The sequence below is a fragment of the Myripristis murdjan genome, chromosome 3 (genome assembly GCF_902150065.1).
Source record: "Myripristis murdjan chromosome 3, fMyrMur1.1, whole genome shotgun sequence".
Taxonomy (NCBI): Eukaryota; Metazoa; Chordata; class Actinopteri; order Holocentriformes; family Holocentridae; genus Myripristis; species Myripristis murdjan.
The window spans coordinates 30,075,863-30,090,862 of NC_043982.1; the positions used below are offsets into that span (position 1 = coordinate 30,075,863).

The window sequence follows — 15,000 nt, forward strand, 5'->3', positions numbered from 1 at the left end:
ATAAACCAGATGGCGGAGGAAGTTCAGTCAGAGGAGGCTTTGATGTGCTTTTGGTGGGTGGCTGTCCCCTTGTGGACATTTGTCGCAATTACCCTCTCCTTTTTTATTCCAGTCTACATGCTGCACTGGTCAAATGTAATAAAAAGGAGTTGGTCGAGGGGGGAGCATATAATTACCGTTATAGCCCATATGAAATAATATAACAGTAATCCGTTTTAGAAGGATACTATTCTAACATTACAGAAAACTAAAACTTATACTGTAGGAGTATTAAAGCAATATAACGGTGGTGTTATATGCAATATTTAATGTATGGTAAGGTTATTATGAAATCACTTGTGAATACAGAGACACTATACAGTAAATCTCCGTAGAAATACGGTGGCTATTTATGGAACCATAAGAGGGAAAAAAAATAGTAACACTACAAAGCTGCAACAACACATCATCTTCATTCATTCGTTCGCTGCTTAATTTCATAGACATAAGCTGCCACATGGAGACTATACAGTCCATTCAGTGCAGTGCAATGCAGTTAAAAATATATCTAAATATAGGCTATCTATCTATGTGTTGGCTTGGAAAGAAACAATATAATAGGGGCTATTATACAGAGTAACAGATGATAGTTATAACAGGACAAAAAACAATAAATTTAACTCTTGTCAATAGCAATATAACAGAGTAACAACCAAATGCGAACTTGGTTTAACTTAGGTCCTTGATACTAATAATTGTCAGGTCCTTTCTATATGTAGGGATACGGTGTGGATACCTGTTTGTTTATTATTTATGTATTTATTTATTTATTCTCAGTAGCCTGTTTCTCTCATATCAGCTGACGCGTTGCTGCTTGACCTATGCAGAAGTGTTTAACTCTTGTGGTCTGATAGGTAGGCTTTTTGTTGTTAAACAGGAAGTGACTCCTTGCTCTGTTTCTATACGTCCTGGTTGGGGATGGGACATTCTTTATCCTATTGACGGGACAATGCGGGGTCAGCTTTGTAAACTGGAGGCGTGACGGGGGAGCAGGTGCTTGCACTCCCCGCCCCCTCTGGCCTGTCTGTCCGGCCCCCGCTGGAGAGGAAGCCCCACCTCCCGGCTGCCAGCAGCCGGCCGCTTCTCTCCTCCTCTCGCCGGCGCTGTACGCTGATCCGTCCCTGTGGCCTCGCTAGGCGTCGGAGCTTCCTGCGTGACAACAAAAGTAGAGTCTCTGTTCTCGACGGAGGGATGGATCCGCGCTTTCACCACTGACGGAGGGACAAATTACTAATACATAAAAACACTGGAATTAGCCATAGCCTACTCGTTTGCGGTGAGTGCTTGTGTTGGGTGTTAATCTTTAGTTGGATTTCAAAGCCGAGGTTGTTTGTGTGAACGAGCAAGCATACGGAGAGGGTTTTTGTTGAGGAAGTTATTACGACGTCGAGGAAACGGGCTGTCGTTTCTTTTTTTCCGACGCTCGGTGCCGAGCCCTTGTGTACGTACGTGCGTGTTTGTGTGTGTGTGTGTGTGTGTGTGTGTGTGTGTGTGTGTGTGTGTGTGTAAAAGAGAGCGAACAAGAGAGACAGGAATGTCCGTGTGTAACAGAAAGAGAAACAAAATAGCCACTCCTGGACGTTCAGTCGGCTTTTAAAGCGTAACATCTCTGGATGATCATATTTCATTTTGCCAAGGATTTCCAGAATAACGAGTATTAAATTTCAGAACAGCCTAAAGGACAGATATTCATGGTGGGCGACCCCCACCCTTCGAATTAACTTCTTGTAACGTTGTTGCCGGCGCGCTTTTGCGATTATTATGTTAATTCTCGCCTAAAGGGTTTCTGTGTAGTCGCAGAGGTTCACTGTAGGTCCTTTATGCAAAAATGTGTTGTTGGCTGGAGTTGGTTGTTGGTAGTTCGTGGTCTACCGTTTTGCTGGCTCCTATCTGGAGAGCATTTGGGCTCTTCATTCATAGCAGAAAAAACTATCATGACCTATGTACGCAATGTTTTCCGCTATTTCTCTGTATAGGCATTGGCTATATTAGATGGTGACAGTGATAGTGACACCAGTGACCATTCTGTGCTCTTAAGGGTGGGATCTGACTCTTTGTGACCCTTCGCGCGTGCACGTGCGTTTGTGTGTGTGTGTGTGTGTGTGTGTGTGTGTGTGTGTGTGTGTGTGTGTGTTTGAGTGAGTGTGCGCGCCTGTGTTTGTGGCAGGTGGACCGTGTTGAATCACTTCCCACGCGCTCCTTCGCTTCTCCTCAACTGCAGGCGCGTATAACAGCTGCTTGTACGGAGAACACACACACACACACACTCACACACACTTCTCGCTCATCACACACCTCTCAGGTTTAAAACACAGCGCTGAAGCAACAGGCGGTGGACCAGGCTATACTAACCATGCTGTGCTGAGCTGTGTGTTGAGGCTGTGTGCAGCCAGAAGGAGCCCTGGTGTGTGTTCTAGCTGCTGTTGATAAGGTTAGCTGTGTCTGTATGAACAAGGAATCAGAGCCTCCTGGTTTTTGGTTATGATGAGACCATTCCTCCTTGTGCTTAATACCTAGTGACTGATGGCTTCTGGAGAAAGGTCACTTATTACACTAACAGGCATCTGTCCTGCCATGTAGCCAAGGCTTGCCACTGATTACTGTGGGGCTGTCACTTTTGGCAACAATGTGGTGCTTCCTCTATCATTACACAGCTTGCATAGGTTACAGCATAAAGAAGTGGGTAAACAGTGACCCCCAGGCACCAATCATCATAAGGCAAACAGCTGCCAGTGTTTTTTAAAAAAAAATATTGAAAACTAGCTGAGTGCTAGTTATCCTGCATGCATTGCTTGTCAGCTGTGAACATCTTCGACTTCCCTGAACAGGAAATTAGGGAGACTTTAAATGTGTCTTGCACTGGCTAGTGAAATACTTTCACAATGAATCTGAATTTGAGAGAAGTGTGAAATGGAAAATTATTTTTTTTTTTCCAATTCATTTGATGCAGCAGAAACAGTGACCTACAGACAATCAGATAGACCGCAAAGGTTACTCCCACAGGAATTAATGACAGTCATGCATAGTCCTACAAACTTTGATACTTTCATTCTGTTAAAGTTGATTGTCATTGCCCATGGTTGCTAGGCTAGGTTTGATGAATCTACTGTCAGGAGAGGGGTTTAATAAAGGGTCAGTTGGGTTACTCCACAATTGAATCTGCATATTCTGTGGAGTATCAACCATTACTCAAACTGTTGTAGGTAAGGTGTGAAAAATCAACAGTAGTGAAGAAATAAGTTGTGCCTATAACCAAACCAAATTGCCACCAAAATGTGACAAATGAATCCCTGACCCAATGGTTCTCTCTTCACAAATTCCATAGAAATGCATTCATGTTCTTGAGCTGTCCTGCTGCCAGACATATAAACTACTAACTAACTACATATATACCTGCTGAACTAAAATATGTGGCTAATCCAGTTTGAAGGTTTACCCATCATTACACCACTTGTCACAGGTTTACGCCTGGTGATTTCCTGCTAAGATCGAAAGAGTAGAGTAGCAAGCTCGGCTCACAGGGAGATATCCAGAATTTTCAACTTGCAATCTGTGGTGTTGAAATTGTTGAGCCCCAAGGTTACAGTAGAGTCTATACATTAGGTCGCAATGTTCTCAGGTGTCATTTTGCTGTTTGTCATGCAGTGGTAGCCTGCAGTGCTGTGAGCGTCTGGGGGCTAGACAGCAGCTGTGTTGAGCAGAGTGTTGGTGACAGTTTGTCTGTGGCAACAGCACCTGGCTCTGTTTAGAGAGTGATTAGGAGAGTCCCAAGCAGCTCCCTGTACTGTTTACACAAGGAGCCCGGAGTTAAAGGTGACCCACTTTGCATTTCCTTATCAACAGCCCACATTGATAGCTTTGAATAGCACAGACTGTAGAGAGGCCTTTGCATGGGTTTACATAGCTCCCTGTTGGAGAGAATGGGATGTGTTTGACTGGGCTAGGCTTAGATTTGACTAACATTACAACAATGTCCTTAGGTGGTATGAAAATGTGAGTGCGCACACTACTGCCTCTCTGCGCCCATGTGTGTTTTTGTGTATGTGTGTGTGTGTGTGTGTGTGTGTTGGCCTGAGCAAGGCTGTGTGGTCTGCCTTTATGATGGAAGAGAAACCACTGTAGGATGTTTGGGTAATGAGGGTTTTCCTTGGCCAAGATGTCTGTTGCTTTTCTGCCCCTTCTCTCTTTCTCTCTCTCTCTCTCTCTCTCTCTCTCTATCTCTCTCTCTCTCTCTCTCATTCTCTCGTTCTCTCTCACTCTCCTTTCCTCCCATTTCCCATCCTTTACTCCCTCTCTAGTTAAGTCTGTTGGATTCTGTGGTGATAGGGTAATGTGGGCCTTGTTTGACAGCCTTTGACTACAGGCGCCAGGATGGAGCGTGTGTGTGTGTGTGTGTGTGTGTGTGTGTGTGTGTGTGTGTGTGTTAGTATCCCCTGCTGAGTGTAAAAAAGGGCAGTGGGTTAGAGTTAGAGGTTGTAAAGGTGAGCTGTAAATTGGATGGCTCGTGAAGACAGCTGAATAAACAAGTCATAAAGCATATATGTCTGAGGGGGAGACACAAACAGATAGACGGGTAGAGAGACAAACAAGAGAACAGGCAGAAATGTAAGGAGGAAGTTGTGAGGCATATGACCAGAGAGTTGATAACTTCTTTCTTTTTGCTCCGTATTTCATAGATGAAGCTGGTTATCACTGTGTGTGTGTGTGTGTGTGTGTGTGTGTGTGTGTGTGTGTGTGTGTGAGAGAGAGAGAGAGAGTGAGAGATCAAGCATAACCCGCTGTGTAAGCTAGGCCAGTGTGACTGTTTGGAAACACCTGTGCTTGTGTCACCCGGCTTGACAGTTAAACAATACACCACAATGTTTTGTGTGTGTGTGTGTGTTCAGAGATGATCAAGGTGTGGTGCCATGCCATGCAGTCTGGTGTGGACATGCAGAGTGACACACACACACACACACACACACACACACAGAGTTAGAGCTACACAGTAAAAATGCCAATAACAATGGCCGGATTTCTTACAATAGCTGGTGAGTGTTTTGAGTTTATGCATAAATAATCAGCTTCCCAAAATAAAATCAACAAGTATATGACAAAGCTATTAGAAGGTAGTCTTAATACACACAATATCAATAGCCTAAAATATCATCAAGACAGTTAACATGTCACAAAATATATGCGAAAAATAGAATTTTTTTATATAGACAAGCACATCTCGTCACCATAGTTACACGCACTGGTATGAAAGTGTTGAAGTTCATTACATTACTGTAAATCCTGTATATGACTGTTTGTGTGTTTGTTTTTTGTTGTAGTAATGTTGGAAGTCATATATATAAGCTGCTTATACCATTCATATTGTTATACAAAAGGCCTGAAAAGACAGTTGTTTACAATCTGCCACTTTCAAGCAGATCAGGCACTGCTGACCTGCCCAAAGAAATAATCACGTGTCGAAAAGGGTAAATAAAGGCCCCGTCCATTGTTTGAAAATTTACAGTAATCATATATTGCAGATTTACTTTTCACAGTTTGTAATTGTAGAATTTCAGTTCTTTTATTACACCCATGGTAGCTGAAAATTGGATATTGCTACAGTATGAAGGGGAAAAAAAGCTTCCCCTCATCCTCAAGACTCATTGATACAGAACATCATCACAGCAGCACCTAGAATAATATTTTAGCTGGTCATTTTAGATATAATCAGTGCAGCTCCACAAACCTTCACAAGATGTAGCTTGAGTCGACTTAGTTGTCCCAGGGCTTTACTCATCTCCTCCTCTTTGTCTGTATCTCAAATTCGTGACTGGAAGTGGAGTTAATTAGTGACGCGCCATAGCCAGAGTCACCTGATGAATCTATTCATAAACTCATTGCATGTCCATATTTCTCTTTCTTCCTCTCTCTTATCTCTCTTATCTTACCCGTGTGTGTGTGTGTGTGTGTGTGTGAGAAGCTGATGTTATCAGTCACCTGATTTGGCCTGTTGTGCTTCAGGAATGAGACACTTGACCTCACACTGTTCTTAAAACACACATAAAAACAAAGTGTAATAATCTGTGTAATTCTCTCTGCAGTTTAGCCCTCATTTGACCCCAGCTAACCCTGCTCTGTTTGTTCCTCTTGACTTTCCCTGAGTGTAGCTTTGTTTGCAGTGCTGCCTCCATGGCCTGCTACTATCAAGGTTTTTCTGTGTGTTTATCTGCAAAGCATGGCCGTTTTTGCTTTCATGCTAATAAAGAGAATTAAAATGGGAGACGACCGACTTAGTCATTCAGTTGACTTTTGTGGTAAAGTCCCATGCTTTGAGACTTGTTCCCTGAACTGCACTGGAGCTGTGCCGCTTTAATATCCTGTGTGATTTCATTTAGACAGCACAGTGCACAGCGGTGGCATAATTGCCAGCAGCTACATCACAATGTCATAGAAGTCATATTTTCGGTCTACAGCTGGGATAAAATTGTCACAAACAGAAAGAAGAAACATTTATTCACACACAAGACAGTTTTGCTACATTCACCAGACCAAACTGGGCTCTAAATGTCTAAAGATGTTTGTGTGTGTGTGTGTGTGTGTGTGTGTGTGTGTGTGTGTGTGTGTGTGTGTGTGTGTGTGTGTGTGTGTGTGTTTGCTGCTGTCGTTGTCATACCCCAGGGCCTGATAAGCACTGGCCAAACAAACACAACACAGCCAACACAAGAGCAGAAACAGATAAGAGAAACACACACTCCATGCTGGCCGTCCTCACCTATTGCCCTCCCCAGACTAGAGGCTCCTTCATTCAGCCTGACTTGTGTATATGTATATGTGTGCGCTTCATCCAGTCACACCCCTCTCCAACTTTAAGCCAGTATTATGCCAAAGGCTACTCTTCAACAAAGGTTTTTTTTTTTTTTTCTGTTGCTATCACACTGCCTCTCTCTGTCTGTCTCTCTAAATGTCTGAATATTTTTCTCCCTTCCTGCTTGCCTGTCTCACTTCCTGTCTCTCTTTTTCTTTCTGTCTCTCTCCCTCAGGTGTCTGCTCTGTCAGCTGACTGTCATTTCTTTGGCTGGTGTTCGTTATTGTTACACCGTGTGTATAAGAGCAAGGTCAAATATGTGTGAGCAAAAGCAAAGCACATTGTGTTGTAGTGCTCGCTGTAGTGTTGTAATCAGCTCAGCTGCAGAGCTCCATGCCTGCATTGTAGGCATGCTAAAGAAAATTTCAAAGCCATTGTGTGTTGGCTACCTTGATACACTTGTCTTTCCCGGTTGGCATTTGCATCGCTGAAGGGTATTCATTTTGGGCACCATTTCCTTCGAAATCTATGTGTATTTTTGTCATACTTCATTCTCTTTCTCAGTTTCACAGCATCTATATGTAAAATAGTACATTACTGTACTGGCTCTTTGCTTTGTTACTGACTAACAAGACCTTAAGTAATTTTTTTTGGAATGGCTGTCACATAGCACTTGTGTAAAAAGTATGGTCTGGGGGGAAAACTATCCAGTTACAATTTTTTTTCAAAACACCAATTCTAGTATTGGTGTTTTGTCTGTACTTTAGGCATATTTTTTTATTTAGGGAGGGAAAAATATTGCCGCTTAGAATCCTACAGATGTTAATGGCGCCTACTCAAAGTATGATTCAGCTGTTTTCCATCAGCCAGTGTTTTAAAATAAATCATACGATTTTGTGATATCGAATCGTAGTACTCACAGAATCACAGTACATATTCAGTCATTGCCTATGCACCACACATTGTATCGTATAGGAAGGTCCCTGTCTATTGCAATTAGGAATAAAAAGATTTATGTGTTTAGAGATTTCAGAATGGCAGTTCGGGGTGAATACTGGCTTTTGTCAAGCCAGGGTCATGGGAGATGGTAAGGTGAAAATCCAGCGTATGGTTCCTATATTAAGGGAATAATCCACGACTTATCATTCAATGCGCTGTCGCCTCATTGATATCATCTCTAGAGAACAAGGAAGTCATGAGGTTTTCCAGGGTTTGAAAGAATGGATTCATTCATCTATTCATTTGCAGCGTACAAGCTTCATCGTGGCCCTGATTCCATGTGGTTGTACACATTCCATTGGTCCGGCTAATTACTGAGCAGTACAAATTCTAAAATGGCTTGTAATCCCACTTAAAAACACAAAATGGCACAAGCTCAAAAGCGGGAAACGAGTAATGAATAATTTGTCATTTTTCAAGACATTTAAAATGCAGTTACATACCTTTTTTGTGTATTACGTGGTTGTGGCTCTGTGATTACTTTGACCAGTCGAAAGTGTGGATAATGCTGAGGTTTTCGGTGCAGTGCAATAGTAACATTTTTGCAGAGGCAAGGACACCGCTCGGGTCCTGGCTCTGTAGGCATGTCCAGCAGAAACCTTGACTTTGTGGCTAGTTGCTGAGACAGGATGTGTGGCCATGGTGACAGCTAGTTGTCTCCAGTATGCTTAGAGGCAGAAAGGTTCAGAAGTCATGCTGTTGTTCATCCCCACAAACAAACACACATATATGAGCAGGAGTACACACACACACACACGCACACACCAATACACCAATTATACCAATTACAAGATTACAGCAGGGCAACTCTCAGCAACTGGACCCTGGCAAGTCAAGTGGTTGCTGTTTGTGTGTGTGTGTGTGTGTGTGTGTGTGTGTGTGTGTGTGTGTTTATGCATATGTGTGTTTGTGTGCAGTGCAGCCGCCAGGGAGTCAAAGCCCATGCAGAGCACTGGGAGTGCTAATTATCCAACCACAACCCAGCAGAGTACATCACAGGGAGAAAGAGAGAACAGGGCAGAGAGAGGTGGAAAGGAGGATGAAGTGATCAGTGGATGCAGGGGAGCAAGCAAAACACTTGGCTCCTGAGGAACCATGCACAAAGAGAGAGAGAGAGGTTTGGTGGGAGAAAAGTCGAAAGAAACTAACAGCAGTAATTTTGCATGCAGTGTTGTCCCGAGCACATGGAGGAGTGCACACACACAGTTTTATGTTACAGAACAGCACTGTAAGTCTGTGTGAGATACACTAAAGATCATCACAGGTGCAGAAACACTGATAAACTCCATGGCAGCTCCTCCCTTTGTTCTTATGTGCGTGGTCGTGGTAGTGCTGAATCAATCGGTTGATTAATCAGTCAGGCCATCCACAGAAAATAAAGCAAGAATTGTGATAATTGATGCCTCGTTTCAGTCATTTATCAAGTAAAAATGTCAAACATTTGCTGATTACAGCTTCACTAAGGTCATTGAGATGTTAAGGTTTAATTTCCTTTTTTCATTCATATAAATTGAAAAGCATACTATGCAGAAGTGAGGACCATTTAGACTCAGATGACAAACAACGTGGACCAAGCACATGATTTATCCATGAGTCAGTGATGAGCACCATTAAATAACATGTGGATTCCATGTTTTTTTTTCTCAGTTGAGTCTAAACAGTACTCACTTCAGTTGAGTCTCAGCAATTCTGCATGACGCACCTTCAGTACTTAAGGTTTTTTGGTGGCCGGTCAGTAGGGCTGACCCAAATTCTTCAAATCGTCAAAGCTTTGATTGTTGCCATGGTCATTGAGGGCAAAATCTGTATTCTTATACATTTAAAAAAAAAAAAAAAAAAAAAAAAACAGCGGACACTACGTGTTTCCTCTTGATGTGACTAGGCCCACGTGGCTCGGCTATAGCACATTTCACACTTATATGCAGAGTCCATTCTTATATAGCGGCGTGCCCCTCGACAGCATGTCCACCCACACATTCAGAACCTCAGGACGTGTGTCACTCCCAGAGACAGGAAACGTTTGCTGCTCCATAATTTCAGTCTGCGTGCCTGCGTGTGTAACCGACGGGAATGCAGCAACCCCCCCCTCACCCCGATGGTTGATATAACCTTCCGTCATGTCGTCCGTTTTCACCAGAACATGATCGCTTCAGGGTGAGAAACACTGAACAAGAGCTCCAGATAATTTATGTGGGAGCGCTGGAAACTCCCGCTGCAGAGATCTTTCACTGATCGTCCCTATGTTCTGCCACAGCCCAGCAAACTCACATCTGCACTGAATACCTTTTGGGATAGGACGATGCACGATGCACATTCCTCCATGACAGTTTGCCCTTTGTGACCCACAGGGTCCAGGCTGAGGACATTGGACATCCTTCATGTACAAGCAGCTGAGTCCTACCGGTCAGACTATGGAAGCAATTTGACGTTACTTTGGGCTCTGGTGACTTCCATGAGCATTTGTCAATACTGCTGACATATTATAGCCTCAGACTGCAAAAAGTCCAAATCTTATCAAGATTATTTGTCTTATTTCAAGTAAAAATGTCTTATTTCTAGTCAAAATATCTCATTACACTTAAAATAAGACATGATCACCTCAGAAATAACTTGTTTTTAGTGAAAATTCACTTCAAACAAGTGAAAATTAGCTTGAAACAAGAAACACATTTTGCCAGTGACACAAGCAAATTTTCACTTGTGACAAAGTGAACAAGTGAAAATGATCTTGTTTCATTGGCAAAATGTGTTTCTTGTTTCAAGCTAATTTTCACTTGTTTTAAGTGAAATTAGCTTGAAACAAGTGAAAATCGTCTAAAAACAAGTTATTTCTGAGGCGATCATGTCTTATTTTAAGTGTAATGAGAAATTTTGACTAGAAATAAGACATTTTTACTTGAAATAAGAAAAATATTCTTGGTAAGATTTGGACTTTTTGCAGTGCAGTGATTAAAGTCCATTGACTCATCAGCAAAGGTTCAACCCCCACATGCATGTTTTTTTTTTTTTTTTTTTTTTTTTTACTTCTGCATCTTTAACATCTGGCTTGTCTCTGTCCCCTTGACGGATAGTATCACTCTGCCATCTTTTCCTGTGTCAGTGTAGTGGCCAAATTTGATATTTTAAAAGAAGGAAGAGGTAGATGGAAAGAAGAATCGGCAAAAATGACAATGATGAGTCAGAGCTGCCTCGCTGCCTCCTCTCAGTCCAACAGCTGGGCCGAGGCCGACGCCGGCCCTCCTATCAGGGGAGCAGCAGTGAGAGGCTACAGAGGGCACAGGCGCACAGACAGCAGCTTGACTCCTGGGGCAGGGACCACAAAGAGCCAGAGACACAGACAGAAGGCTCTTATGTGTGTGTGTGTGTGTGTGTGAGAGAGAGAGAGAGAGGGAGAGAGAAGAGAGAGAGCGAGAGAGTGTTCACACTCTCTAAGCAGCGTTGTGAAGCGTAACCAGACTGTTCTGTCATACGCCCACGCTGGTGTCTCAGAGCACACAGCGACACACTCCCCAGATGACATGCATGCACACACACATACACATACACACACACATACTATTACCACCACCCAGCAACCCCAACCACAAACGCTATGTAATTAACACACAGAGGAAATGGCGGTGAGGTAGTTGGTTGGTGGGGGGGGGGGGGGGGGGGGGGCAGGGGGATGGAAGGAGGAGGAGGAGAGAGAAAAGCATCTCAGCTCGTGCCTACCCTCAAGACACTCTGGTTTGTGTGTGTGTGCATGTGTGTGTGCGTGTGTGTTTGAGAATAAAGGAGAGAAAGGTGAAGAGAGAGAGATGTCGGCTGCTCTTTTGAAATCCCTGTGTTTTTGAGCTGCTGGCAGGCGGTTGGGGGGGGGGGGGGGGGGGGGGGTGAATGCAGAGGGAGTGGAGGAGAGGAAAAGAGGTAGGAGGTGAGGGATGAATAATAACATTGCAAGCACACGCACACACACACACAGCCGTATCATTTAGACCCACACAAGGTAAAAGACAGGAGAACTGCTCTCTTTGCTCTTTGCACAGATGTGTTTTGTGTGTGTGTGGTGTGTGTGGGTTCGTGTGTGTGTGTGTGTGTGTGTGTATGTGTGTGTGTTTAAGACAGCAAGAGCTAGAGATAGAGAGCTAGGTCAGAGAGAGCTCTACTCTCTTCTCTGCTGTAGCTCCATAATGGAGGCCTGCTGTATAATGACAGCCCAGACACAGGCAGCACTCTCTGTCTCTCTCTCTTTTCCGTTCTTGATTGATCTCTTGCTCTCTTGCTCAGTTCCTCTCTCCCCCCCTCTATCTCTGATTCTCTCTGTCTTTGTCTCACCCCCCCCCCATCCTTTTTTTTTCTTTTTTTCTTTTCTATCTCAAATTCTCCTGCGGAATTGTCGCCTTTGATTCTCCGGCTCTGCAGCCATGGAGCTGCTGTTTCAGGTTTTCTCTGATATTAAGGTTTCTCTTTGGTATGGAATAACAGAGACGGCACGCACGCAGGCGCACACAAATACACACATATCCGTTCCGTAGTGCCGGAGGGTAGATTGCTCTGACATCTCATCTCAAAAGTCAAACAAACCTGGAACTACCAGAGCAGGTTTGTCCTGCTGCACTCCTGGAATTTGTGTGTGTGTGTGTGTGTGTGTGTGTGTGTGTGTGTGTAAGAGAGACATAGATCATGACATACATCTATTTGTGCAGTTTGTGTCCATGTATATGAGCATTCATAGGCAGGCCTTGAGGTCGAGGCCGTGCTATTCACACGGGAAGCCACGCTGAAGCAGCCCAGCTTTTTGTCTCGCAGGCTTGAATAGCATCCTTCATTTGTTTGTCACGATTTCACATGCCGCTTATCAACCTATGCAATATATGAAGAATTACATTCACAAATGCTTTTGCCTCATTTTGTATCATGTAGAGGAGCTAATCTGCAGAAAATTGCCAATTTATATGAGTCTCAGAGTTATGTTGCCCACTATCCTTAAAAAAAGTAGTGTAATTTGTTGTAGTTATGCTCTCAGTAAAGAGTAGGTGTCAGTTTTTAATCAAATTTTGGGCTGAAATACTTGACTGTGACTTTGGGCGTCTTTCATGGCTCTGCTGTTAGGTTGGTCTCATCCACATTGCTGTAAGAAGTCTGTTTTAGCGTGCCTTCTTTATGGCTTCCATCTGTGTTCAGTCACCGATGTCCTCAGAAGCACGCTCAAGTTCCTATCTATTACTGTACCACAATTTACACATCTCCACTGGCAAGTCAACATTTCAGTAAAGCTGAAATCTGTAACTTCCCGTACTTGGTCACTCCGTGGCGGCAAATTCCAGCGTCTTAAGGATAGCTGGGCGCAAATGCCACCAGACAAACACAAATGAAAATAAATGATTTATCGACGTGCTAAAATTTCAGCATAAAATCGTATGGTGCAAGTGTGTTGATTGTGACAGTAGATTTGCAGGAAATACCACTGTGCATTTCACTTAGGGTGTCAAAGATTATTTTCCATGTCGTGTTCGCTAATCTCTCTGTGTATCTGTGTGTCTGAGACGGCAGCCGGAGCATCTGCGGCTGATTTATCTGGTTTATAGTGTGGCTGCTCTGCTTTGAACAGTCTTTACTGGCACCGTCCGCCGGGACAGGTGTGACTCCACAAGCGGATTGATACTTTGACACTTCTCGATGGCAGAGTGTGGAGAGTCTCCAGCCACGACGTATGTGCCCGTTTTAGAGATATCCCACCATATGCATGGATATCCTATTTATTTATTTATTTATTTTGCAAAATTCAGCTGTAACGCCCCCCCTCCCATGCCAGGCCAAAGTGAGTTACAGGCAGTGCAGTTGCAAGCCCTTGTGGTGTTGGACTTGGCCAGGCCGGGCTGGGTGGCTGGATCAGATAGATAGGCCAGCAGCACTGCACTGCTAGTTTTAACGAGCTGATAGGCAAATCCCTTCCTGGTTAAAGATTAACCACTCTCTAGAGCTGCCACTGCATTATCTCCCCACTGGCCCGGGCACACAGGAGCCAAGAGGATTTAATTTATGTGCATGTGTGCGTGCGGGCGTGCATGTGTGTGTGTGTGTGTGTGCGTGAGAGAGAGAGAAAGAGGGAGAGAGAGAGAGAGAGGAGGGGAAGAGAGTTATCCACATTCCAACTAGCAAAAGGGTGGGACTGTGTGTGTTGCAGTGTGTTTGTTTGACTTTCTGAGTTAGTGATCGGCTTTACTCCCAGTGGGGTGTTAAAACTGTGTTTACTGTATGTCATTTAGCCGTCAAGCTGCTGATTTGTGTCTGTGTGTGAGGGGCGGGATCATGTTTGTGTGTGTGGTTTGTTGTAATCTGCATTCTTTTTTTTTTTTTTTTCTCTTTCCACAGCTTTGTTTTGTTTTCCCTCAGGGTGTAACAGCACTCAGAGAGTTAATTGTATCAGGAGGCTTGGTGTGTAACAGATTCCTTTAACCCTTTGGCTGTCAGGAAAAGTGTTAGACTTCATGCCTCTGTGCCAAATGATCCAGTTTTCTCAAGTCTCCTTGTAAGAGCTCAGTGCACCGGTCTAAATGTTGCTGGCTTTATCCTTATAATGACTGATAGTACTATAAATTAAAGCCTCTTTTTTTCCTGCCTTTGCATATCACTGTTTCAGGACTGTATGGCACAGGCCTCACTCACTTGTGGCAGAGGACTCACTCTGGTAAAAACCTGTGAGACACCGCCATCTGCTGGACACTTGAAGTACCTGTAAAACCAGAGATGAGCTTCAACACTTGTCCTCAACCTTAAAATGAAAACCATGCCTATGAGGGGCTGCAACTAATGATTATTTTCTTTTTTAATTAATCTATTGATTGTCTTTTTAGATTAATCATTCAGTAGTGTATTAAATGTCCCATATAATAATAAGCGCTCATGGGAATCTAAAAGAGCACAAAGCGATGCTTCCTTAATTTGAAGAGCAGCCAAGAAAAGTATTAATTTTATAATGAAATAACCAAGTATTATATTTATAATGATATCAACACAGAAAAGTGAGCAAATATTAGCATATTAGTGAAGCAGGAATTGGTATTTGATTGGGATTTTTCTTGATAATTGACTAAACAATTAATTAGTCATTAGATTCATAATAGATTTTTCCTGTGGTGTGACTAATCAATTAATTATTTCAGCACTAATGCCTTCTCACTTATACATAGCATGTA

At 43.3% G+C, this 15,000-nt stretch overlaps 1 protein-coding gene across 3 annotated transcripts in view; it reads left to right on the plus strand.

The window, feature by feature from the left end:
* The window catches only part of gse1b (Gse1 coiled-coil protein b), a 141,986-nt gene that overhangs the window by 90,904 nt on the left and 36,082 nt on the right, over positions 1 to 15,000 (plus strand). Inside the window, exon 1 of one of the 3 annotated variants that reach the window (XM_030048482.1) lies at positions 1,130 to 1,315. The exons of the other annotated variants lie outside the window; for them this stretch is intronic. The gene's annotated coding sequence lies outside the window, so the exon portion shown is untranslated. Of the gene's footprint in view, positions 1 to 1,129; positions 1,316 to 15,000 lie in introns of those variants that run through there. 3 annotated transcript variants of the gene reach the window in all.